Here is a 24015-nt window from a genome sequence, read left to right on the forward strand (position 1 = left end):
CCCTTTCGCCGGGGCGGAACGGCAGATGCGTTTTGGGAAGAGTTCCCTGTTTTTGTTTTGCGTGCGGGCCTTGCTGCCGCTTGGTAGAGGGGAGGGCCTTTGGGCCTTTGGGCCGGCCGGAAGGGCTCGGCCACCAGCAAAGGCACGCTCCGGCTTCTCTACAGCTCGAATGAACCTTTCGCCTTTTACTAAAGATTTCCGTGGAGAGGAGCATTTACGAGTTCGATCCAATTTTTGGACAGCCCTTCCCCTCAGGGAGGGGCTCCACCTGGAGTTTAAAAGCAGAACGAGCACAGAAAGGGCGGTCGCCCCCGTTGGAGCCCGGCACCTTTCCTTCCTTCCTTCCTTCCTTCCTTCCTCCCTCCGCCCGCCCGAGAAGCAAGTACCACGACTGCTGCGGCGGGCGGCCGCGCCCGGGGCGTTTGGCCAAAACCATTGTGGGCATCGCTTCTCGGCCTCTTGGCTCTGCTCAAGTGTATGTGGCATGACCGCAGCATCCTGAGGATCCAGTGAGGAAGAGAAGGCGCTGGGAGCGGAATACGATGGCGACTGGAAGGAGGATGCAGAACCTGATCCGTTTCCGATGGAGTGAGGTTTTGGAGAAAGAATTGAAGATCGTCGATGCTGCAGAATTGAAGGATACACCAGGCGGGCGAGAATTCTTTGTGAAGGAGGTGCTCTTAAAAGGACTGAAACTGGAGGTGAAGTCTATTTTTTGTTTCCAGAATTATGAAAAGTTTTTTGATTTGGTTTTGTGCAGTGAGGAGTTGGCTCAAAGTGTTTGGGATACTTATCAGAAGAAGAGAAATGAAAGGCCTTTTTCGATGTATATTGCAGATCCGTTATTTGCAAGGGAAGTTCGGCCTTTGTTTGTTTTCATGTATAACCCATATGTTGGGCAGGAGGAAGTCGCACAGTATGTTGGCCGTTTTTGCGACATTATTTCGGGACCTTTTAAAGTGCTTGACCCTATAGGTATATGGACTGGGAAGTGGAAATTTATTGTGAGGCTGAAGATCTGCAGTTCAAAGGAGGGGGGTATAGTACACCCTCCGGGTCATGTACAGATTGGGGGAAACAGGGGTTTTTTAAGTTACCCTGGGCAGCCGCGAAAGTGTTTTAAGTGCGACACTGAAGGGCATGAGGCGAGCGAGTGCAAAGTAATGTTCTGCCAGAAATGCAGGCGGAAAGGGCATGAAGCGATGGACTGTAAAACCCCAAAAAGTTGCAGTATATGTGGAGCACTGGATCACCTGTATAGAGAGTGTGGAAAGCGTGGTATGGGTGGTGAGAGAGCAAGTGAGGGTGGTGATGGTGCAAAGAATGATGGGAGTGGAGAAGAAAAGAGTGGAGGTGGGAGTGGTATGGATGGTGAGCGAGCAAAGGAGGGTGGTGATGGTGCAAAGAAAGATGGGAGTGGAAAGGGAATGAGTGGAGGGAGTAAAGGGGGTAGTGATGTAAGTAAGGAGGGTGGTGTGGTGAGAGTGGTTAGTGGTGGAGGGGGTATGAGTGGTAATGAAGTGAAAGGGGGTGCAGGTGTGGGTATGTGTGGTGGTGGTGTGGGTGAAGGTGATGGTGGGGCGGACAAGGTGCAAGAGAGTGAGGCGATGGAGGAAACGGAGAGTGAAATAAAGAAAAAGCGGAAGGACAGAGAACCTGGAGCCGGGAGCAGGAGTGAGGAGAGTGCCAACGAGGGTGCAGCTGGGCCCAGCTGGTATGAAAGCGTGGAGAAGGAGGAGATGAGGAAAAGAAGAGGAGACCCTTTAAGAGGACTGGAACCGAGGGATTTTGAGGGAAAAATAATGGAAGAAAAGGAGGATAATTTAATGCGGAGTCTTTGTAGGAGGGAGTTTTTTGAGTTAATGGCTTGGAAGGAGAGATTGTTGAAGGGGGTGATAACAGAGGCAGAGGTAAAAAAATACAGAACAGAAAGGAATAGAGTTTTGTTATGTGCAAGATGGAAAGATGAAGAGAAAAGAAAGGGGATTATTAAGAAGTAAAGAGGTTTAAAAGAAAGTTTTTTGTTTTGTGTTGAATATGATTTTTGAGTTGAGAAAGAAATGTTGGAACTGAAGAGTGGGAGTGGGAATAAAAGATTGTTTTTTTGTTTTTTGTTTTTGAAATATTTGTTGTTGCATATGTTTAAAACTTTGGAAAATTGATATGTTTCATTTTGGAAAATTGATGGCTCTGTTATTTTTGAAGAATTAATGTATTGTGTGTTTTTTTGTTGTTATTTTGATTATGCTAAAGTTTATTGTAATGAAATGATTTTGTTTTTTGTTTTTTTGTTTTTTTTTTTTTTGTTTTTGTTTGTTTTTTTTTTTTTTGTGATGATTTGTAATAGATATGGTTTATAACCATAAATGTAATGTTTTCTTTTGAAAAGAATTAATAAAACATTTTCAAAAAAAAAAAAAAAAAAAAAAAAAAAAAAAAAAAATCTGTTCTTATCAGTTTAATATCTGATACGTCCCCCATAGGGGGACCGTCTATATTAAATGGATTTTTGGAAGCGGGAGATGGAAGCGGGGCTTGCTCCGTCCACTCCACGCATCGACCCGGTATTGCAGTACCTCCGGGAACGGTGCCCATTTCTCAGAAAGGTCAAAAGAGAGAGAGAGAGAGAGAGAGAGAGAGAGAGAGAGCTCTCTCGCGACAGAGAGAGAGAGAGAGAGAGAGAGAGAGAGAGAGAGAGAGAGAGAGAGAGAGAGAGAGAGCCACCTCCCCCCTCCCCTTTCCTGGGACGCGCCGTTTTCCCGCTTTTTTCGTTTTTTTTTTTTTTTTTTTTTTTTTTTTTTTTCATATTTCATATTCAGGCAGGCCTAACACACGCAGCAGGCCAGTGTAGCAGCAGCAGCAAAGCGCCCTTTCGCCGGGGCGGAACGGCAGATGCGTTTTGGGAGGAGTTCCCTGTTTTTGTTTTGCGTGCGTGGCCTCGCTGCCGCTTGGCAGAGGGGAGGGCCTTTGGGCCTTTGGGCCGGCCGGAAGGGCTCGGCCACCAGCAAAGGCACGCTCCGGCTTCTCTACAGCTCGAATGAACCTTTCGCCTTTTACTAAAGATTTCCGTGGAGAGGAGCATTTACGAGTTCGATCCAATTTTTGGACAGCCCTTCCCCTCAGGGAGGGGCTCCACCTGGAGTTTAAAAGCAGAACGAGCACAGAAAGGGCGGTCGCCCCCGTTGGAGCCCGGCACCTTTCCTTCCTTCCTTCCTTCCTTCCTTCCTCCCTCCGCCCCCGCCCGAGAAGCAAGTACCACGACTGCTGCGGCGGGCGGCCGCGCCCGGGGCGTTTGGCCAAAACCATTGTGGGCATCGCTTCTCGGCCTCTTGGCTCAGATCAAGTGTAGTATCTGTTCTTATCAGTTTAATATCTGATACGTCCCCCATAGGGGGACCGTCTATATTAAATGGATTTTTGGAAGCGGGAGATGGAAGCGGGGCTTGCTCCGCCCACTCCACGCATCGACCCGGTATTGCAGTACCTCCGGGAACGGTGCACAGATACTCAGAATATAACAACGACAGAAAGGAAAAAAGAAGGGAGCAAAAGAGAGAGAGAAGCCCCCTCACCCACCTCTGCCTCTCTCAAAAGGCGCTCAAAACTCTGGCGCCCCTCACCCAAACACCCCACAACACCCTACCAACCCCAAACCACATTCAATCTCGTCACCCCCTCACACCTCCTCACCGACCCTCCCCCCCCCCCCAACACACCCACTCCTCCCTCGAGCTACCTCGTATCACCAAAGCCCCCGGAGCTCGGAGAGAGAGAGAGAGAGAGAGAGAGAGATGACCCTCCCTCCCTCCACCCTCCCCTTTCCTGGGACGCGCCGTTTTCCCGCTCTCTTTTTTTTTTTTTTTTTTTTTTTTTTTTTTTTTCATATTTCATATTCAGGCAGGCCTAACACACGCAGCAGGCCAGTGTAGCAGCAGCAGCAAAGCGCCCTTTCGCCGGGGCGGAACGGCAGATGCGTTTTGGGAGGAGTTCCCTGTTTTTGTTTTGCGTGCGTGGCCTCGCTGCCGCTTGGCAGAGGGGAGGGCCTTTGGGCCTTTGGGCCGGCCGGAAGGGCTCGGCCACCAGCAAAGGCACGCTCCGGCTTCTCTACAGCTCGAATGAACCTTTCGCCTTTTACTAAAGATTTCCGTGGAGAGGAGCATTTACGAGTTCGATCCAATTTTTGGACAGCCCTTCCCCTCAGGGAGGGGCTCCACCTGGAGTTTAAAAGCAGAACGAGCACAGAAAGGGCGGTCGCCCCCGTTGGAGCCCGGCACCTTTCCTTCCTTCCTTCCTTCCTTCCTTCCTTCCTCCCTCCGCCCGCCCGAGAAGCAAGTACCACGACTGCTGCGGCGGGCGGCCGCGCCCGGGGCGTTTGGCCAAAACCATTGTGGGCATCGCTTCTCGGCCTCTTGGCTCTGGTCAGGTGACTTAAGAAGGCGACAGGTATTGGTCTAGAAAGCGTGAGCTGGATAGAGTGTGTGACCTGAAAATGGAGGAAGGTTTTGGAAAAAACACCCTGCGGTTCCAGTTAAAGGAGTTGACCGGGCTATGGGGAAGAAGAAAATTCGTGTTGGAGGTTGTGTTTGGGCTACTGGAGCTGGAAGCAGAAGATGTACACTGCCTAAAGGATAATATCGCAAAAGGAACTTTTGACTTGACTTTGCATTCGGAAGAGGATTGTTTGAAGGCGATTAGGATATATGAGGAGAACAAGGAGCAACTGCCAGTCAAAGTTTTTAACTTGGAGCCTTTGTTTTTGAAAGAGTGGAGAACAGTTTTTGTGACGATGGCCTGCCCCTTCTTTCCTGTGGAGGACATCACTACATTTCTGAAGAGAAGATTTGAGCTGAGAAGTGAGGATCCAGTTAAGAGCATCGATACTGAAGGTTTGTGGAATGGTGTGTTTAAGTATACTGCAAGGTTGTATACCAGGGAGGGGAAGATGATTCACATTAGACCCGACCTGATGATTGGAACAGTAAGAGGGACTCTGTATTATAAAGGACAGCCCAGAGTTTGTTTCAAATGTAGCAGGAGTGGACATTTTGCAGCAGAGTGTGGGGAGGTTGTTTGCAGAAATTGTTTGCAAATGGGACATGTTGCAAGGGATTGTCCCGGAGGGATGATGTGTAACCTCTGTGGCTCAAAGGAACATATGTATAAGGATTGCCCTCAAAGTAAGAAAAGTTATGCTCAGGCAGCCAAAGGAGGAGGGAAGAAAAGAGAAGATACAGAGGAGGAAAAAACAGAAAGAGGGAAAGAAGAAGAAAAAAAAGGCACTGAGAAGAACAAAGGAAAGAGTGTTGGGGGAGGAGTCACAAAGGAAGGAGGCGGAACGGCGGGAAAATGTGGAACTGAGCAAACAAAGGGAAGAGGCGGAGACCCGAGAAAGGAGGAGAAGGAAGGCAGTTCCAAAGATGACCAGCAGAGGTCCCGGGAAGAGCAATCTGTTGCTGACCCAATGGAGGGAGTAGAAGGAGAGGTACAAAGGAAGAGGAAAGACAGAGAAGGGAAGGATGAGAGGACCGCTGAATGTCAAACAAGGAGGATGAAAGGAGGAGAGGAGGGAGCAACATCAAGTTCGAGTTGGGGTGATAGGGTGGAGGAAGAGGTAAAGAAGAAGGAGGAAGAGGTAAAGAAGAGGGAGGAAGAGGTTAAGAAGAAGAGTGTCGTGTGGACGGAGAAAGATATAGAGCATTTAATGAGGGTGGCATGTCCCAGGGACTATGAAAATTTAATGAGATGGAAGGAGAGGATAAGAGGAGCGAGGGTTTCGCATTTAGAATGGAAGGAATATGAAGAGGAGAAAATGAGAATTTTTCTGGAAGCAAAGAAGAAGGCGGAAGAAGCGGCGAGAAAGTGAGGGAAATAGTTTAGAGTAGTTTTGGGTTTTTTTTTTTTTGTGACCTGACCATTTTGGGGGTTTTTTTTTTTTTTTTTTTTTTTTTTTGTGACTTGGAATTTTTGAGATTTAACATGTAGTTTTTTTTTCAAAGGGTCTGTTTTTTATTGTAAAGTTCTTTATGACTTCGATAATGTGACTGTTTTTGTTCTGTATTGTATTTAGTGGTTTGATTATGTATGAGTATGTTTTTTCTTTGTTTAATGAAAATAAATAAAAACTTTAAAAAAAAAAAAATCTGGTGTTCTTATCAGTTTAATATCTGATACGTCCCCCATGGGGGGACCGTCTATATTAAATGGATTTTGGGAAGCGGGAGATGGAAGCGGGGCTTTCTCCGTCCACTCCACGCATCGGCCCGTTATTGCAGTGCCTCCGGGAACGGTGCCCATTTCTCAAAAAGGTCAAAAGAGAGAGAGAGAGAGAGAGAGAGAGAGAGAGAGGGAGAGCGAGAGAGAGAGAGAGAGAGAGAGAGAGAGAGCCCGGGTTGGGTTGGAGTTAGGAGGGAGGGGTGTAGCCCACCCTCCCTTTCCTGGGACGCGCCGTTGGATTCCTGCTCTTTTCGTTCTTTTTTTTTTTTTTTTTTTTTTTTGTTTCATATTTCATTATTTGTATAAGTCCGTCCGGATCTCGCACGCAGCAGGCCAGTGTAGCAGCAGCAGCAGCAGCAGCAAAGCGCCGTTTCGCCGGGGCGGAACGGCAGATGCGGTTTGGGAGGAGTTCCCTGTTTTTGTTTTGCGTGCGTGGCCTCGCTGCCGCTTGGCACAGGGGAGGGCCTTTGGGCCTTTGGGCCGGCTGGAAGGGCTCGGCCACCAGCAAAGGCACGCTCCGGCTTCTCTACAGCTCGAATGAACCTTTCGCCTTTTACTAAAGATTTCCGTGGAGAGGAGCATTTACGAGTTCGATCCAATTTTTGGACAGCCCTTCCCCTCAGGGAGGGGCTCCACCTGGAGTTTAAAAGCAGAACGAGCACAGAAAGGGCGGTCGACCCCGGTTGGAGCCCGGCACCTTTCCTTCCTGCCTTCCTTCCTTCCTTCCTCCCTCCCGCCGCCCCCCCGAGAAGCAAGTACCACGACTGCTGCGGCGGGCGGCCGGGGCCCGGGGGCCGCGCCCGGGGCGTTTGGCCAAAACCATTGTGGGCATCGCTTCTCGGCCTCTTGGCTCAGATCAAGTGTAGTATCTGTTCTTATCAGTTTAATATCTGATACGTCCCCCATAGGGGGACCGTCTATATTAAATGGATTTTTGGAAGCGGGAGGTGGAAGCGGGGCTTGCTCCGTCCACTCCACGCATCGACCGGGTATTGGAGTACCTCCGGGAACGGTGCCCATTTCTCAGAAAGGTCAAAAGAGAGAGAGAGAGAGAGAGAGAGAAAAAAAAGAGAGAGCGAGAGAGAGGAGAGAGATAGAGAGCAGAGAGAGCCCCACCCTCCCCCGTTCCGGGAGGGCGTGGAGCGCCGTTGAGGGAAGACCTGCCCCTTCCGAGTTCTCTGTTCGTTCTTTTTTTTTTTTTTTTTTTTTTTTTTTTTTTTTTCTTTTTTTTCATGCATTCAGGCAGGCCTAACGCACGCAGCAGGCCAGTGTAGCAGCAGCAAAGCGCGCTTTCGCCGGGGCGGAACGGCAGATGCGTTTTGGGAGGAGTTCCCTGTTTTTGTTTTGCGTGCGTGGCCTCGCTGCCGCTTGGCAGAGGGGAGGGCCTTTGGGCCTTTGGGCCGGCCGGAAGGGCTCGGCCGCCAGCAAAGGCACACTCTGGCTTCTCTACAGCTCGAATAAATCTTCCGCCTTTTACTAAAGATTTCCGTGGAGAGGAGCATTTACGAGTTCGATCCAATTTTTGGACAGCCCTTCCCCTCAGGGAGGGGCTCCACCTGGAGTTTAAAAGCAGAACGAGCACAGAAAGGGCGGTCGCCCCCGTTGGAGCCCGGCACCTTTCCTTCCTTCCTTCCTTCCTTCCTTCCTTCCTCCCTCCGCCCCGCCCGAGAAGCAAGTACCACGACTGCTGCGGCGGGCGGCCGCGCCCGGGGCGTTTGGCCAAAACCATTGTGGGCATCGCTTCTCGGCCTCTTGGCTCTGCTCAAGTGTATGTGGCATGACCGCAGCATCCTGAGGATCCAGTGAGGAAGAGAAGGCGCTGGGAGCGGAATACGATGGCGACTGGAAGGAGGATGCAGAACCTGATCCGTTTCCGATGGAGTGAGGTTTTGGAGAAGGAACTGAAAAGCGTCGATATTGCAGAATTGAAGGATACACCTGGCGGACGAGAATTCTTTGTGAAGGAGGTGCTGTTGAAAGGACTAAATTTGGAGGTGAAGTCTATTTTCTGTTTTCAGAACTATGAAAAGTTTTTTGATTTGGCCTTGTGCAGTGAAGAATTGGCTCAGAGCGTTTGGGATACTTATCAGAAGAAGAGAAATGAAAGGCCTTTTTCGATGTATATCGCAGATCCCTTATTTGCAAGGGAAGTTCGGCCATTGTTTGTTTTCATGTATAACCCGTATGTTGGGCAGGAGGAAGTCGCACAGTATGTTGGCCGTTTTTGCGACATTATTTCGGGACCTTTTAAAGTGCTTGACCCTATTGGTATATGGACCGGGAAGTGGAAATTTATTGTAAGGCTGAAGATTTGTAGTTCAAAGGAGGGGGGTATAGTACACCCTCCGGGTCATGTACAGATTGGGGGAAACAGGGGTTTTTTAAGTTACCCTGGGCAACCGCGAAAGTGTTTTAAGTGCGACACCGAAGGGCATGAGGCGAGCGAGTGCAAAGTAATGTTCTGCCAGAAATGCAGGCGAAAAGGGCATGAAGCGATGGACTGTAAAACCCCAAAAAGTTGCAGTATATGTGGAGCACTGGATCACCTGTATAGAGAGTGTGGAAAGCGTGGTATGGGTGGTGAGAGAGAAAGTGAGGGTGGTGATGGTGCAAAGAATGATGGGAGTGGAGAAGAAAAGAGTGGAGGTGGGAGTGGTATGGATGGTGAGCGAGCAAGGGAGGGTGGTGATGGTGCAAAGAAAGGTGGGAGTGGAAAGGGAATGAGTGGAGGGGGTAAAGGGGGTGGTGATGTAAGTAAGGAAGGTGGTGTGGTGAGAGTGGTTAGTGGTGGGGGGGGTATGAGTGGTAAGGAAGTGAAAGGGGGTGGAGGTGTGGGTATGTGTGGTGGTGGTGTGGGTGAAGGTGATGGTGGGGCGGACAAGGTGCAAGAGAGTGAGGCGATGGAGGAAACGGAGAGTGAAATAAAGAAAAAGCGGAAGGACAGAGAACCTGGGGCCGGGAGCAGGAGTGAGGAGAGTGCCAATGAGGGTGCAGCTGGGCCCAGCTGGTATGAAATCGTGGAGAAGGAGGAGATGAGGAAAAGAAGAGGAGTCCCTTTAAGAGGACTGGAACCGAGGGATTTTGAGGGGAAAATAATGGAAGAAAAGGAGGATAATTTAATGCGGAGTCTTTGTAGGAGGGAGTTTTTTGAGTTAATGGCTTGGAAGGAGAGATTGTTGAAGGGGGTGATAACAGAGGCAGAGGTTAAAAAATACAGAACAGAAAGGAATAGAGTTTTGTTATGTGCCAGATGGAAAGACGAAGAGAAAAGAAAGGGGATTATTAAGAAGTAAAGAGGTTTAAAAGAAAGATTTTGTTTTGTGTTGGATATGATTTTTGAGTTGAGAAAGAAATGTTGAAACTGAAGAGTGGGAGTGGGAATAAAAGACTGTTTTGCTTTTTTGTTTTTGAAATATTTGTTGTTGTATATGTTTAAAACCTTGGAAAATTGATATGTTTTATTTTGGAAAATTGATGGCTCTGTTATTTTTGAAGAATTGATGTATTGTGTGTTTTTGTTATTTTGATTATGCTAAAGTTTATTGTAATGAAATGTTTTTGTTTTTTTGTTTTTGGTTGTTTTTGAATGTTTTTGTTTGTTTTTTGTTTTTTTTGTGATGATTTGTAATAGATATGGTTTATAACCATAAATGTAATGTTTTCTTTGAAAAGAATTAATAAAATATTTTCAATAAAAAAAAAAAAAAAAAAATCTGTTCTTATCAGTTTAATATCTGATACGTCCCCCATAGGGGGACCGTCTATATTAAATGGATTTTTGGAAGCGGGAGATGGAAGCGGGGCTTGCTCCGTCCACTCCACGCATCGACCCGGTATTGCAGTACCTCCGGGAACGGTGCCCATTTCTCAGAAAGGTCAAAAGAGAGAGAGAGAGAGAGAGAGCGAGGGAGAGAGAGAGAGAGAAGAGAGAGAGAGAGAGAGAGAGAGAGAGAGAGAGCCCCACCCTCCCCTTTCCTGGGACGCGCCGTTTTCCCGCTCTTTTCGTTTTTTTTTTTTTTTTTTTTTTTTTTTTTTCATATTTCATATTCAGGCAGGCCCAACACACGCAGCAGGCCAGTGTAGCAGCAGCAGCAAAGCGCCCTTTCGCCGGGGCGGAACGGCAGATGCGTTTTGGGAGGAGTTCCCTGTTTTTGTTTTGCGTGCGTGGCCTCGCTGCCGCTTGGCAGAGGGGAGGGCCTTTGGGCCTTTGGGCCGGCCGGAAGGGCTCGGCCACCAGCAAAGGCACGCTCCGGCTTCTCTACAGCTCGAATAAATCTTTCGCCTTTTACTAAAGATTTCCGTGGAGAGGAGCATTTACGAGTTCGATCCAATTTTTGGACAGCCCTTCCCCTCAGGGAGGGGCTCCACCTGGAGTTTAAAAGCAGAACGAGCACAGAAAGGGCGGTCGCCCCCGTTGGAGCCCGGCACCTTTCCTTCCTTCCTTCCTTCCTTCCTTCCTCCCTCCGCCCGCCCGAGAAGCAAGTACCACGACTGCTGCGGCGGGCGGCCGCGCCCGGGGCGTTTGGCCAAAACCATTGTGGGCATCGCTTCTCGGCCTCTTGGCTCAGATCAAGTGTAGTATCTGTTCTTATCAGTTTAATATCTGATACGTCCCCCATAGGGGGACCGTCTATATTAAATGGATTTTTGGAAGCGGGAGATGGAAGCGGGGCTTGCTCCGTCCACTCCACGCATCGACCCGGTATTGCAGTACCTCCGGGAACGGTGCCCATTTCTCAGAAAGGTCAAAAGAGAGAGAGAGAGAGAGAGAGCGAGCGACCCGAGAGAGTGGCGTTGTTATCGGGGAGAGCATTAAAGCGACGAGCTCGAGAGGGATGGAGAGAGAGAGAGCCCCACCCTCCCTCCCCACCCTCCCCTTTCCTGGGACGCGCCGTTTTCCCGCTCTTTTCGTTCTTTTTTTTTTTTTTTTTTTTTTTTTTTTTCATTTTTCATATTCAGGCAGGCCTAACACACGCAGCAGGCCAGTGTACCAGCAGCAGCAGCAGCAAAGCGCCCTTTCGCCGGGGCGGAACGGCAGATGCGTTTTGGGAGGAGTTCCCTGTTTTTGTTTTGCGTGCGTGGCCTCGCTGCCGCTTGGCAGAGGGGAGGGCCTTTGGGCCTTTGGGCCGGCCGGAAGGGCTCGGCCACCAGCAAAGGCACGCTCCGGCTTCTCTACAGCTCGAATGAACCTTTCGCCTTTTACTAAAGATTTCCGTGGAGAGGAGCATTTACGAGTTCGATCCAATTTTTGGACAGCCCTTCCCCTCAGGGAGGGGCTCCACCTGGAGTTTAAAAGCAGAACGAGCACAGAAAGGGCGGTCGCCCCCGTTGGAGCCCGGCACCTTTCCTTCCTTCCTTCCTTCCTTCCTTCCTTCCGCCCGCCCGAGAAGCAAGTACCACGACTGCTGCGGCGGGCGGCCGCGCCCGGGGCGTTTGGCCAAAACCATTGTGGGCATCGCTTCTCGGCCTCTTGGCTCCGATCATGTGTGGGTGTAGAGTCACAGCACTGGTCGGAGCTTGGCTGAGATCAAGGCGTTCCCTTAGAATCTAGGTTAAGGATTCAGGAAAATGAAAATGGAAAAGAAAATGGATTAGAAATGGTCACTGGAGTTTTGGAATGGACTGGGTTATGGCTAAGAGAGAGAGAGAGAAATGGAAATGGTTTTGGATGCACAGTTTTTGGAATGGACTGGGATAAGATTTTGATTATGGATATGGATATGGTTGTGAAGAAACGGATTTGAATTAGGAAAGGACTGGATGAAGATTTTGGATTTTGGATACAGTGATTTGCATAGATGGTTTGAAAGGGACAGAATGAAGATATGGATTTGGATCACGGAAGGGAGCGGACAAAGAAATGGATTTGGATACAGAATGGACAGGAAGAAGATTTGGATTTTGGAAGGATCTGGAAGTAGATTCGGAATAGAAATGGAATGGATTGGAAGAAGACATTAATGGATTGGACTGGGTTATGGGTTTTGGATGAAGATTTTGTAGGAATGGATTTGAACGGTTTGGACTTTTGAATGGACTGGGTTATGAGAACAGGTTTTTTGTGTAAAGGTTTTGTGTGTTGGTTTTTGTGAATTTTTTGAAGATGGCCCTCGAGGGAGTTGGCCGAGTTTAAGTGAAGATGTTTATTTTGGGATTTGTTATTTGGGGCGGTCGCCCCGTTGGAGCCAGGTTATTTAATATATAAAAAAAAAAAAAAAAAAAAAAAAAAAAAAAAAAAAAATCTGTTCTTATCAGTTTAATATCTGATACGTCCCCCATAGGGGGACCGTCTATATTAAATGGATTTTTGGAAGCGGGAGATGGAAGCGGGGCTTGCTCCGTCCACTCCACGCATCGACCCGGTATTGCAGTACCTCCGGGAACGGTGCCCATTTCTCAGAAAGGTCAAAAGAAAAGAGAGAGAGAGAGAGAGAGAGAGAGAGAGAGAGAGAGAGCGAGAGAGAGAGAGAGTGAGCTGAGAGAGAGAGAGAGAGAGAGAGAGAGAGGTCCCCCCTGAACCTCCCTCCCCTTTCCCAACCCTCGACCCTCCCCTTTCCTGGGACGCGCCGTTTTCCCGCTCTTTTCGTTCTTTGTGGTTTTTTTTTTTTTTTTTTTTTTTTTTTTTTTTTTTTTTTTTCATATTTCATATTCAGGCAGGCCTAACACACGCAGCAGGCCAGTGTAGCAGCAGCAGCAAAGCGCCCTTTCGCCGGGGCGGAACGGCAGATGCGTTTTGGGAGGAGTTCCCTGTTTTTGTTTTGCGTGCGTGGCCTCGCTGCCGCTTGGCAGAGGGGAGGGCCTTTGGGCCTTTGGGCCGGCCGGAAGGGCTCGGCCACCAGCAAAGGCACGCTCCGGCTTCTCTACAGCTCGAATGAACCTTTCGCCTTTTACTAAAGATTTCCGTGGAGAGGAGCATTTACGAGTTCGATCCAATTTTTGGACAGCCCTTCCCCTCAGGGAGGGGCTCCACCTGGAGTTTAAAAGCAGAACGAGCACAGAAAGGGCGGTCGCCCCCGTTGGAGCCCGGCACCTTTCCTTCCTTCCTTCCTTCCTTCCTTCCTCCCTCCGCCCGCCCGAGAAGCAAGTACCACGACTGCTGCGGCGGGCGGCCGCGCCCGGGGCGTTTGGCCAAAACCATTGTGGGCATCGCTTCTCGGCCTCTTGGCTCCGATCCGATTGTATGTGGCTTGACCGCAGCATTCCCCCTAACCGGTTCCATTGAGGAAGAGAAGGCGAAAGGATGGAGGAGACTGCAACAAAGCCCCCGGGACCTCGTCTGAGGAACACGATTCGTTTGCTGAGGAAGGAAGGGATGAAGGCTATGTCAAGAAAGGATTTCGTGAACAGTATTATGAAGAAGGTCGAATTGGACTTCAACGAAGTATTCTGTCTGCAAGATTTCCAGGCAAGGGGAATTTTTGATTTAACGCTTAAAACTGAAGTCTATTGTCAGAGTGTCTGGAAATGTTTTAAGAATAATGAAACGAGGCTTTTAAGTTCGTTTATTCTTGAACCTCTTTTTATACAAGAAGTGCGAGTGGTATACGTGCACATGTATAATCCGTTTGTACCTGGGGAGGATGTTTCGACATTTTTGGGACGGTATTGCAAAGTGGTCAGGCCGCCTGAGAAGTGCTCTGATGAATTTGGAATGTGGAACGGAACCTGGAGAGTGTGGGCGAGGTTCCGCCCCAGTAAAGTGGGGTATGAGGGGGTGGAGCATCCGCCTTCCTCTTTTTCCATTGGTTCAAACCGTGGATTTTTGTATTATATTGGACAACCGGAGCTGTGCAGGAAGTGTAATGCAATGGGTCACAAGGCTGAGGAATGTAAGGACTTATTCTGCAGAAACTGTAACAAAAAAGGACATAATACGAAGGATTGCAAGGAAAGGAGAAAGTGTAATTTGTGTGGGGATATTAACCATCTGTTTTATAAGTGTCCGCACAGGGCCGCAAGTTATACTGAACCTGTGAGCAGTGAGGAGGATTCCAGTGAGGAGATGGAGAGCGAGGTGATGGAGAGTGACGAGGAGAAAAAGAAAGGTGCAAGGGATAAAGGAGGTGTGACGAAGACTGCGGGGAAACCAGTGTCAGTGTCATCAGCGGTATCTGAGAGAAAGTCGGAGGAGAAAACGGTGTCAGTGCCCGCGACTACATCTGGAAGGGAGAACGTGGCCGAGAGTGCTGCGCTAATTAGACCTTCCCCTTTCAGCGTGCTCTTCCGGAAAGCAGCAGAGACAGCCGGCAGAGAAGAGGTCAGCAGCGGAAGCGGGAGTGAAGGAGCCTGGGTCTTTGCCTGGGAAAGAGCCGAAGAAGGACTGGGCGGACCGAGTGGAGGAAACAGAAAGAGAGAAAGAGACTAGTGCAAAAATAACAGAAAAAACTCGCCAAAAAAGAGTTGAGGAGTGGTAGTTTATGACTGTCTGTTATAAAAGAAAATAATTAGTTTTGTGTATTTGAGTAAGGATATTTGTGTTTAAGGGCGGATTTTAGTTCTGGTTTTGGTATCCTTCCTTTTTTCCTTGTTTATGAATGGGTATTTGTGTTTGAGAAGTATTGAAGTTTTTTTGACTTTTGTTTTTGATGTATAATTGTAGTGGTTTATTTTTGTGAAGCATTTAATAAATTTAAAAAAAAAAAAAAAAAAAAAAAAAAAAAAAAAAAATCTGTTCTTATCAGTTTAATATCTGATACGTCCCCCATAGGGGGACCGTCTATATTAAATGGATTTTTGGAAGCGGGAGATGGAAGCGGGGCTTGCTCCGTCCACTCCACGCATCGACCCGGTATTGCAGTACCTCCGGGAACGGTGCCCATTTCTCAGAAAGGTCAAAAGAGAGAGAGAGAGAGAAGAGAGAGCGAGAGAGAGAGAGAGAGAGAGAGAGAGAGAGAGAGAGAGAGAGAGAGCCCCACCCTCCCCTTTCCTGGGACGCGCCGTTTTCCCGCTCTTTTCGTTTTTTTTTTTTTTTTTTTTTTTTTTCATATTTCATATTCAGGCAGGCCTAACACACGCAGCAGGCCAGTGTAGCAGCAGCAGCAAAGCGCCCTTTCGCCGGGGCGGAACGGCAGATGCGTTTTGGGAGGAGTTCCCTGTTTTTGTTTTGCGTGCGTGGCCTCGCTGCCGCTTGGCAGAGGGGAGGGCCTTTGGGCCTTTGGGCCGGCCGGAAGGGCTCGGCCACCAGCAAAGGCACGCTCTGGCTTCTCTACAGCTCGAATAAACCTTTCGCCTTTTACTAAAGATTTCCGTGGAGAGGAGCATTTACGAGTTCGATCCAATTTTTGGACAGCCCTTCCCCTCAGGGAGGGGCTCCACCTGGAGTTTAAAAGCAGAACGAGCACAGAAAGGGCGGTCGCCCCCGTTGGAGCCCGGCACCTTTCCTTCCTTCCTTCCTTCCTTCCTTCCTCCCTCCGCCCGCCCGAGAAGCAAGTACCACGACTGCTGCGGCGGGCGGCCGCGCCCGGGGCGTTTGGCCAAAACCATTGTGGGCATCGCTTCTCGGCCTCTTGGCTCAGATCTTTGTGTGTGGCTTGACCGCAGCAGTGATCTCAGGAGGAAGAGAAGGCGTGGGAAAGACGAGACCATGGCGGAGACTACGTCGAAACCCCCGGGACCAAGGCTGAAGAATACAATTCGCATGCTGAGGAAAGAAGGAACGCCTGAGATGACGAGAACTGATTTCATCCGACAGTTGCTGGGGAAAGTTAAAATTGACACGAGTCAATTTTTTTGTCTACAAGACTTTCAGGCAAGAGGAATTTATGATTTGACTTTTAAAACTGAAGACTATTGTAGAAAAGTTTGGAATTGCCTGAGACAGAATGAGAAAATGACACCTTTGAATTTGTTTAATTTCGAAGCTCTTTTTTTGCAAGAAGTCCGTGTTGTTCATGTTCATTTGTATAACCCGTTTGTGCCGGCAGGGGAGGTTGCTATTTTTTTGGAGCAGTTTTGTAATGTGGTCAGGCCACCGGAGAAATGTATGGATGAGTTTGGACTATGGACCGGTACTTGGAAGATATGGACAAGATTTCGACCCAGCAAGGAGGGATATGAGGGAGTGAAGCATCCGCCTTCCTCCTTCTCTATTGGATCTAACCGGGGTTATTTGTTTTATGTTGGTCAGCCGAAATTGTGTCGGAAATGTAATGGAACGGGTCATGAGGCGGGAGAGTGTAAGAACATGTATTGTAGAAACTGTGAAAAGAAGGATCATAATACTAAAGACTGTAAAGAAAAGAGGAGGTGTAATTTGTGTGGTAGCTTTAATCATTTGTATTACGAGTGTCCACAGAGAGCTTCGAGTTACGCTGGGGCTGCGAAAAGGACGAGCAGTGATGAGGAATCCAGTGTGGAGGAGGATTTGGAAGGTGAGAAGGGGAAGAAGGGTACGGAGGAGACTGGAGCCAAGGAGAAGACTGTGGAGAAACTAAAGACCATGGATAAAATAGTGTCAGCGGAGAAACCAGTGGCAGTAGCGGCAAAGAAAAAAGTCGTAAAGCAGCAGAGACAGACGGCTGAGAAGAAGACAGCAGAGGAAGCAGAAGTGAGCGGGTCTGGAACGACTGCAGGGAAAGAAGAGAAGAAAGACTGGGCAGAGCAGGTGGAGGAGGTAGAAAAGGAGAAAGAGACTGGAACTGAGAAAATTGTGAGAATTGTTAAAAAGACTTGAGCAATGTTTTTCAGTTTGTGACATGTGTAAGTTTCTGATTGGTTGTTCTGTTTCAGGTGGATGGGATATGTAAATGGGGTAATGGTAGATGGGGAATGTTTTGTGCAGATGTAGAACAAAATGTAGTTTTTTCTTTTGGATATAGGGTTAGTTAGTGTTTTTTGTAGTTATGTATTAGATAGATAGTTAGTTTTTGTATTGTGTTATAAATGTGTTTTGAAAAGATTAATAGAAGAGTATTAATGGGATTGTTTTTGATTTGCATATATGTAAAGTAAATAGAATTTTGGTTATATGAAATAACAGAGAAATTGTAAAAAAGAGTTGATGAGTCTTAGTTATGACGGTCTGTTATAAAAGAAAATAACTAGTTTTGAGAATTTGAGTAAGGGTATTTGTGTTTAATGATTTCAGTTCTGGCTTTGAAATAAGATTTTTGTTGTTTTTGAATGAGTATTTGTGTTTGAAAAGTTTTGGAGTATTTTGTTTTTTGAATGTTTTTTTTGTTTTGTGTATTGTCATAATTAGTGTGTTGTTTTTGTGAAGATTTTAATTTAAAAAATAAAAAAAAAAAAAAAAAAAAAAATCTGTTCTTATCAGTTTAATATCTGATACGTCCCCCATAGGGGGACCGTCTATATTAAATGGATTTTTGGAAGCGGGAGATGGAAGCGGGGCTTGCTCCGTCCACTCCACGCATCGACCCGGTATTGCAGTACCTCCGGGAACGGTGCCCATTTCTCAGAAAGGTCAAAAGAGAGAGAGAGAGAGAGAGAGAGAGAGAGAGAGAGAGAGAGAGAGAGAGAGAGAGAGAGAGAGAGAGAGAGAGCCCCACCCTCCCCTTTCCTGGGACGCGCCGTTTTCCCGCTCTTTTCGTTCTTTTTTTTTTTTTTTTTTTTTTTTTTTTCATATTTCATATTCAGGCAGGCCTAACACACGCAGCAGGCCAGTGTAGCAGCAGCAGCAAAGCGCCCTTTCGCCGGGGCGGAACGGCAGATGCGTTTTGGGAGGAGTTCCCTGTTTTTGTTTTGCGTGCGTGGCCTCGCTGCCGCTTGGCAGAGGGGAGGGCCTTTGGGCCTTTGGGCCGGCCGGAAGGGCTCGGCCACCAGCAAAGGCACGCTCCGGCTTCTCTACAGCTCGAATGAACCTTTCGCCTTTTACTAAAGATTTCCGTGGAGAGGAGCATTTACGAGTTCGATCCAATTTTTGGACAGCCCTTCCCCTCAGGGAGGGGCTCCACCTGGAGTTTAAAAGCAGAACGAGCACAGAAAGGGCGGTCGCCCCCGTTGGAGCCCGGCACCTTTCCTTCCTTCCTTCCTTCCTTCCTTCCTCCCTCCGCCCGCCCGAGAAGCAAGTACCACGACTGCTGCGGCGGGCGGCCGCGCCCGGGGCGTTTGGCCAAAACCATTGTGGGCATCGCTTCTCGGCCTCTTGGCTCTGACCAATTGGGTGTGTGGCTTGTCCGCAGCTTATTGGTTGCTGAAGGAAGAGAAGGCGATTGGGTAGTAAGTGGAGCTATGCAATACAGCAGTAGCAAGAATACTATCCGGTTCCAGGTGAAGGATGCTGAGCAGCAGAAATGGGACCGAAAAAGATTCGTCGACGAAATCGTCTTTGGATTGTTGCAGTTAAAGTTGGAAGAGATCCTGTGCCTGCAGGATTATGGGAAGAGAGGACTTTTTGATCTCACCTTGATGAACGAGGACATCTGCTGGGAGAAGAAGGGAGTGTTTGAGCAAAGCCCTATGGAAACAGCGAGTGAGTTCTTTTTTGAACCGATTTTTACTCTGGACTGGAAAACCTTTCATGTTCGCATGAATAGTGCCCAAGTGCCAGAAGAGGAGATCCAGAGCTTTATTGAAAGGTTTTTTGTAGTGAAGCATGGGCTAGTTAAAATAATGGATTCTGCAGGCATTTGGACTAACTGGAGGAAGTTCTATGGGAGGTTCAAGATGGAGCAGAGGAGCGGAACCCATGTAGGCCTGAAACCTGTGTTCTACATCGGGCCGAATAGAGGGATTATCAGGTACGCAGGACAGCCTGATGTTTGTTACAAGTGCTCTGCAGCAGACCACTATGCTGCAGAGTGCACAGAGACTGTTTGCAGGAACTGTAACAAGGTGGGGCACATCAGTAGAGACTGTGGAGAAAAGAAAAAATGCAATCTTTGTGGGGCAATGGATCACCTGTATAAAGACTGCGAAAAGAGGTCAAGGAGCTATGCTGAAGCAGCAGCAGGAGGAGGGAAAGAGAAAAAGCAGAGCCAAGAGACAAAACAGAAGGAGAAGGAGGAGAAGCAACAACCTGGAGCTAAGAAGAGTGGAGAGCCTGACAGACAGAAAGCTAAAACTTTTGAGTCTGGAACACAAAAGAGTGTTGGGGGTGGAGCTCAGACAGAAGGAGGCGAAATGGCGGGAAAATCAAAGCCGGAACAGACAAAAGAAAGGGGAGGAGTCCTGGGAAAAAAGGAGGAGGGAGGCCTTCAGGTGTCCACTGATGAGTCCATTCCTGTTCCAATGGAGGAAGAGGGAGGAGAGGTGCAGAGGAAGAGGAAGGAGAGAGACGGGAATGAGGAGTGGGTCAGGGAGGGCCAATCGAGAAGCAGGAGTGGAGGAGAGGAAAGCGTAACAGAGGACCTGGGAAGTGAAGCAGAGTCAAGAGGGGTAAGAGGAACAGCTGGTTCGAGTCGGAGTGAGAGTGTGGAGGAAAAAGAGAAAGGGGAAACAGAGAGCCCAAGTTGGGGTGAGAGAATGGAGAAGGAGGAAGTGAAGAAAAATAAAGTGAGTGAGGCGGAGTACCGACAAAAGGAGGAGGCCATAATGAGGACTTTTTGTGGCAAGGAGTTCGCCGAACTTCTGGAGTGGAAGGAGAGGATGAAGAAGGGAAGAATAACAGAGGCGGAGTGGAACCGTTATGAGGAAGAGAGGCGGAAAGTTTTTTTTGAGGCGTTAAAGAGGGGGAACGCTAGGAAAAAATAATGTTCTTGGTTTTCTTAGGAGGTGTATTTAGAGGTGGAGGGGTTATGTAAACGGTGTATTTAGAATTAGAGATGGGTGGGTGAGTGGGATTGTGTTTAGAGGAGTATTAGTATTTTTTTTGAATATTTGCATATATGTAAATTGAAAGGGTTTTTTTTTCTTGTGCTGTTAGATTATATGTTTAGTTTCTTAGTTATTGTTTTATATGTATTAGACAGATTTTGATTGTATGTTTTAGTTTTGTAATGATAATAAGTTTGTGTTTTTGAAATGTATAAACGAATTGTTTTTTTGTGAAGTATTATTTAGTTTTTGTAATGGATAAGGATTTGTGGTTTACAGTTTGTATTTATTGTTTGTGTTTTTTTTGAAAAGATTTAATAAATTTATAAAAAAAAAAAAAAAAAAAAAAAAAATCTGTTCTTATCAGTTTAATATCTGATACGTCCCCCATAGGGGGACCGTCTATATTAAATGGATTTTTGGAAGCGGGAGATGGAAGCGGGGCTTGCTCCGTCCACTCCACGCATCGACCCGGTATTGCAGTACCTCCGGGAACGGTGCCCATTTCTCAGAAAGGTCAAAAGAGAGAGAGAGAGAGAGAGAGAGAGAGAGAGAGAGAGAGAGAGAGAGAGAGAGAGGAGAGAGAGAGAGAGAGAGAGAGAGAGAGAGAGAGAGAGAGAGAGAGCCCCACCCTCCCCTTTCCTGGGACGCGCCGTTTTCCTTTTTTCGTTTTTTTTTTTTTTTTTTTTTTTTTTTTTTCATATTTCATATTCAGGCAGGCCTAACACACGCAGCAGGCCAGTGTAGCAGCAGCAGCAAAGCGCCCTTTCGCCGGGGCGGAACGGCAGATGCGTTTTGGGAGGAGTTCCCTGTTTTTGTTTTGCGTGCGTGGCCTCGCTGCCGCTTGGCAGAGGGGAGGGCCTTTGGGCCTTTGGGCCGGCCGGAAGGGCTCGGCCACCAGCAAAGGCACGCTCCGGCTTCTCTACAGCTCGAATGAACCTTTCGCCTTTTACTAAAGATTTCCGTGGAGAGGAGCATTTACGAGTTCGATCCAATTTTTGGACAGCCCTTCCCCTCAGGGAGGGGCTCCACCTGGAGTTTAAAAGCAGAACGAGCACAGAAAGGGCGGTCGCCCCCGTTGGAGCCCGGCACCTTTCCTTCCTTCCTTCCTTCCTTCCTTCCTCCCTCCGCCCGCCCGAGAAGCAAGTACCACGACTGCTGCGGCGGGCGGCCGCGCCCGGGGCGTTTGGCCAAAACCATTGTGGGCATCGCTTCTCGGCCTCTTGGCTCATTTCAAGTGTATGTGGCATGACCGCAGCATTTTGAATATTTGCTGAGAAAGAGAAGGCGCTGGGAGCTGGATGCGATGGCAACGGGAAGGAGAATGCAGAACCTGATCCGGTTTCGATGGAGTGAGGAGTTGGAGAAACAGCTGAGGACCGTGGATGTTGGAGAATGGAAGAATACGCCAGGTGGACGTGAATTTTTCGTTAAGGAAGTGCTGCTGAAAGGACTGAAGCTGGAAGTTAAGTCTATTTTTTGTTTCCAAAATTATGATAAGTTTTTTGATTTAGCTCTATGTAGCGAAGAACTGGCTCGAAATGTGTGGGATGTTTTTCAGCAGAAGAAAAATGAAAGACCTTTTTCAATGTATATTGGAGACCCTTTGTTTGCAAGGGAAGTTCGACCTTTATTTGTTTTTATGTACAACCCATATGTTGGACAAGAGGATGTTGCACAGTACGTTGGTCGGGTTTGCGATATTATTTCGGGACCTTTTAAAGTTCTTGACCCTGCAGGTATTTGGACTGGGAAATGGAAATTCTTTGTTAGGCTGAGGATTTGTAGTACAAAAGAGGGGGGTATAATACACCCTCCGGGCCAGGTACAGATTGGAGGAAACAGGGGTTTTCTATCTTACCCTGGGCAACCAAGGAAATGCTTCAAGTGTGACACTGAAGGACATGAGGCGAGTGAGTGTCAAGTGGTGTTCTGCCAAAAGTGTAGGAGGAAGGGGCATGAAGCGATGGACTGCAACACCCCAAAGAGTTGTAGTATGTGTGGATCTTTCGATCATTTGTACAGAGAGTGTGGGAAGCGTGGTATGGATGGAGAGCGAGCAAATGAGAGTGGTGATGGTGCAAAGAAAGATGGGAGTGAAGAGGGAAAGAGTGGAAGTGGAGGTGGTATGGCTGGTGAGGGAGTAAATGAGGGTGGTGATGGTGCAAAGAAAGGTGGGAGTGGAAAGGGAATGAGTGGAGGTGGAAGTAGTATGGATGGTGAGCGAGCAAATGAGTGTGGTGATGGGGTAAAGAAAGATGGGAGTGTAAAGGGGATGTGTGGAGGGAGTAAAAGTGGTGGTCTTGTAGGTAAGGAACATGGTGTGGAGAGAGGTGGAGGGGGTATGAGTGGTAATGTAGTAAAAGGGGGTGCAGATGAGAGTATGTGTGGTGGTGGTGTGGGTGAAGGTGGTGGTGGGGCGGACAAGGTGCAAGAGAGTGAGGCGATGGAGGCAACGGAGAGTGGAGTTCAAAGAAAGCGGAAAGAGAGGGAGATTGGAGCTGTGAGCAGTAGTGAAGAGAGTACCAGCGAGGGTGTAGTCGGGCCAAGCTGGTCTGAAAGTGTAGAAGAAGAGGAGGAAAGGAGGAAAAAAAGAATCGAAGACGTAAAGGAGAAAAGGAAACAGGAAAAGGAGGCGTACGAACGGCTAACTTGGGCAGAGAAGATGGTAATACAAGAGGAGAAGAAGAAAAAGAAAGGTGTAGAGACTTCTACCTATAGACATACTTTAATGTCTTGTTACTGTGAGAAGGAATTTAGTGAATTAATGATTTGGAATGAAAGACTGAGAAAGGGACCTGCACCGGAGAGTGAGGTACAGAAGTATTGGATTGAGAGGGACAGGATTTTGCAAGATGCTAGACGGAAAGCAGATATAGCAAGGAGGGAGGCGGAAAAGAAATAGGGGAATATGGTTTTGTTTTTTGTTTTTTGTTTTTTTGCTGAATTGTATGTTTGTGTGATGATTATTATAATGAAATGATGTTGTCTATATGTGTTTTTTGAACGTTTTTTGTGGGTTTGTGTTCAGGGGTTGATTTGCATATATGTAAATTTAAAGAAATGGTGTTTTTCAGAATATATGTTAGTTATTGGTTTTATGTATTAGCTAGTCTTTGGTTTAGTGGTTTGGGTTTGTAATGATAACATGTTCTTGTGGTTTTGGGTGTTTTTGTCTTTGTTATTTGTTATGGTATTGTGGGTGTAAGTGTTAGTCGTGTAGTTTTTTTTCAAAGGGTCTGTTTTTTATTGTAAAGTTCTTTATGACTTCGATAATGTGACTGTTTTTGTTCTGTATTGTATTTAGTGGTTTGATTATGTATGAGTATGTTTTTCTTTGTTTAATGAAAATAAATAAAAACTTTAAAAAAAAAAAAAAAAAATCTGTTCTTATCAGTTTAATATCTGATACGTCCCCCATAGGGGGACCGTCTATATTAAATGGATTTTTGGAAGCGGGAGATGGAAGCGGGGCTTGCTCCGTCCACTCCACGCATCGACCCGGTATTGCAGTACCTCCGGGAACGGTGCCCATTTCTCAGAAAGGTCAAAAGAGAGAGAGAGAGAGAGAGAGAGAGAGAGAGAGAGAGAGAGAGAGAGAGAGAGAGAGAGAGAGAGAGAGAGAGCCCCACCCTCCCCTTTCCTGGGACGCGCCGTTTTCCCGCTCTTTTCGTTCTTTTTTTTTTTTTTTTTTTTTTTTTTTCATATTTCATATTCAGGCAGGCCTAACACACGCAGCAGGCCAGTGTAGCAGCAGCAGCAAAGCGCCCTTTCGCCGGGGCGGAACGGCAGATGCGTTTTGGGAGGAGTTCCCTGTTTTTGTTTTGCGTGCGTGGCCTCGCTGCCGCTTGGCAGAGGGGAGGGCCTTTGGGCCTTTGGGCCGGCCGGAAGGGCTCGGCCACCAGCAAAGGCACGCTCCGGCTTCTCTACAGCTCGAATGAACCTTTCGCCTTTTACTAAAGATTTCCGTGGAGAGGAGCATTTACGAGTTCGATCCAATTTTTGGACAGCCCTTCCCCTCAGGGAGGGGCTCCACCTGGAGTTTAAAAGCAGAACGAGCACAGAAAGGGCGGTCGCCCCCGTTGGAGC

General features: G+C 47.7%; 18 non-coding genes and 5 pseudogenes across 18 annotated transcripts; all 23 read left to right on the forward strand.

Moving 5' to 3' along the window:
- Positions 1 to 144: 144 nt before the first annotated feature.
- On the forward strand, positions 145 to 262 carry LOC121311730. Its single transcript, XR_005949475.1, has one exon. It is a non-coding gene; the product is annotated as a U5 spliceosomal RNA (small nuclear RNA).
- Positions 263 to 2397: 2135 nt separating this feature from the next.
- LOC121311771 lies at positions 2398 to 2598 on the forward strand (annotated as a pseudogene).
- Positions 2599 to 3012: 414 nt separating this feature from the next.
- Positions 3013 to 3130, forward strand: LOC121311731. Its single transcript, XR_005949476.1, has one exon. It is a non-coding gene; the product is annotated as a U5 spliceosomal RNA (small nuclear RNA).
- A 183-nt stretch (positions 3131 to 3313) lies between these two features.
- On the forward strand, positions 3314 to 3506 carry LOC121311719. The gene has a single exon (XR_005949465.1). It is a non-coding gene; the product is annotated as a U2 spliceosomal RNA (small nuclear RNA).
- A 584-nt stretch (positions 3507 to 4090) lies between these two features.
- Positions 4091 to 4208, forward strand: LOC121311732. The gene has a single exon (XR_005949477.1). It is a non-coding gene; the product is annotated as a U5 spliceosomal RNA (small nuclear RNA).
- Positions 4209 to 6087: 1879 nt separating this feature from the next.
- LOC121311779 lies at positions 6088 to 6297 on the forward strand (annotated as a pseudogene).
- Positions 6298 to 6725: 428 nt separating this feature from the next.
- On the forward strand, positions 6726 to 6843 carry LOC121311733. Its single transcript, XR_005949478.1, has one exon. It is a non-coding gene; the product is annotated as a U5 spliceosomal RNA (small nuclear RNA).
- Positions 6844 to 7043: 200 nt separating this feature from the next.
- Positions 7044 to 7236, forward strand: LOC121311759. The gene has a single exon (XR_005949503.1). It is a non-coding gene; the product is annotated as a U2 spliceosomal RNA (small nuclear RNA).
- A 409-nt stretch (positions 7237 to 7645) lies between these two features.
- Positions 7646 to 7763, forward strand: LOC121311787. The gene has a single exon (XR_005949523.1). It is a non-coding gene; the product is annotated as a U5 spliceosomal RNA (small nuclear RNA).
- Positions 7764 to 9895: 2132 nt separating this feature from the next.
- LOC121311766 lies at positions 9896 to 10080 on the forward strand. The gene has a single exon (XR_005949510.1). It is a non-coding gene; the product is annotated as a U2 spliceosomal RNA (small nuclear RNA).
- A 377-nt stretch (positions 10081 to 10457) lies between these two features.
- Positions 10458 to 10575, forward strand: LOC121311785. Its single transcript, XR_005949521.1, has one exon. It is a non-coding gene; the product is annotated as a U5 spliceosomal RNA (small nuclear RNA).
- A 181-nt stretch (positions 10576 to 10756) lies between these two features.
- Positions 10757 to 10949, forward strand: LOC121311755. The gene has a single exon (XR_005949499.1). It is a non-coding gene; the product is annotated as a U2 spliceosomal RNA (small nuclear RNA).
- A 422-nt stretch (positions 10950 to 11371) lies between these two features.
- Positions 11372 to 11489, forward strand: LOC121311734. Its single transcript, XR_005949479.1, has one exon. It is a non-coding gene; the product is annotated as a U5 spliceosomal RNA (small nuclear RNA).
- Positions 11490 to 12403: 914 nt separating this feature from the next.
- On the forward strand, positions 12404 to 12609 carry LOC121311778 (annotated as a pseudogene).
- A 450-nt stretch (positions 12610 to 13059) lies between these two features.
- LOC121311735 lies at positions 13060 to 13177 on the forward strand. The gene has a single exon (XR_005949480.1). It is a non-coding gene; the product is annotated as a U5 spliceosomal RNA (small nuclear RNA).
- Positions 13178 to 14836: 1659 nt separating this feature from the next.
- LOC121311775 lies at positions 14837 to 15035 on the forward strand. Its single transcript, XR_005949515.1, has one exon. It is a non-coding gene; the product is annotated as a U2 spliceosomal RNA (small nuclear RNA).
- Positions 15036 to 15404: 369 nt separating this feature from the next.
- Positions 15405 to 15522, forward strand: LOC121311786. Its single transcript, XR_005949522.1, has one exon. It is a non-coding gene; the product is annotated as a U5 spliceosomal RNA (small nuclear RNA).
- Positions 15523 to 17416: 1894 nt separating this feature from the next.
- LOC121311776 lies at positions 17417 to 17626 on the forward strand (annotated as a pseudogene).
- Positions 17627 to 18001: 375 nt separating this feature from the next.
- LOC121311736 lies at positions 18002 to 18119 on the forward strand. The gene has a single exon (XR_005949481.1). It is a non-coding gene; the product is annotated as a U5 spliceosomal RNA (small nuclear RNA).
- A 2124-nt stretch (positions 18120 to 20243) lies between these two features.
- Positions 20244 to 20434, forward strand: LOC121311773. The gene has a single exon (XR_005949514.1). It is a non-coding gene; the product is annotated as a U2 spliceosomal RNA (small nuclear RNA).
- A 400-nt stretch (positions 20435 to 20834) lies between these two features.
- On the forward strand, positions 20835 to 20952 carry LOC121311738. The gene has a single exon (XR_005949483.1). It is a non-coding gene; the product is annotated as a U5 spliceosomal RNA (small nuclear RNA).
- A 2331-nt stretch (positions 20953 to 23283) lies between these two features.
- On the forward strand, positions 23284 to 23464 carry LOC121311768 (annotated as a pseudogene).
- A 374-nt stretch (positions 23465 to 23838) lies between these two features.
- Positions 23839 to 23956, forward strand: LOC121311739. The gene has a single exon (XR_005949484.1). It is a non-coding gene; the product is annotated as a U5 spliceosomal RNA (small nuclear RNA).
- The last annotated feature ends 59 nt before the right edge of the window (positions 23957 to 24015 follow it).

The sequence above is a fragment of the Polyodon spathula genome, unplaced genomic scaffold (assembly GCF_017654505.1).
Source record: "Polyodon spathula isolate WHYD16114869_AA unplaced genomic scaffold, ASM1765450v1 scaffolds_3282, whole genome shotgun sequence".
NCBI lineage: Eukaryota > Metazoa > Chordata > Actinopteri > Acipenseriformes > Polyodontidae > Polyodon > Polyodon spathula.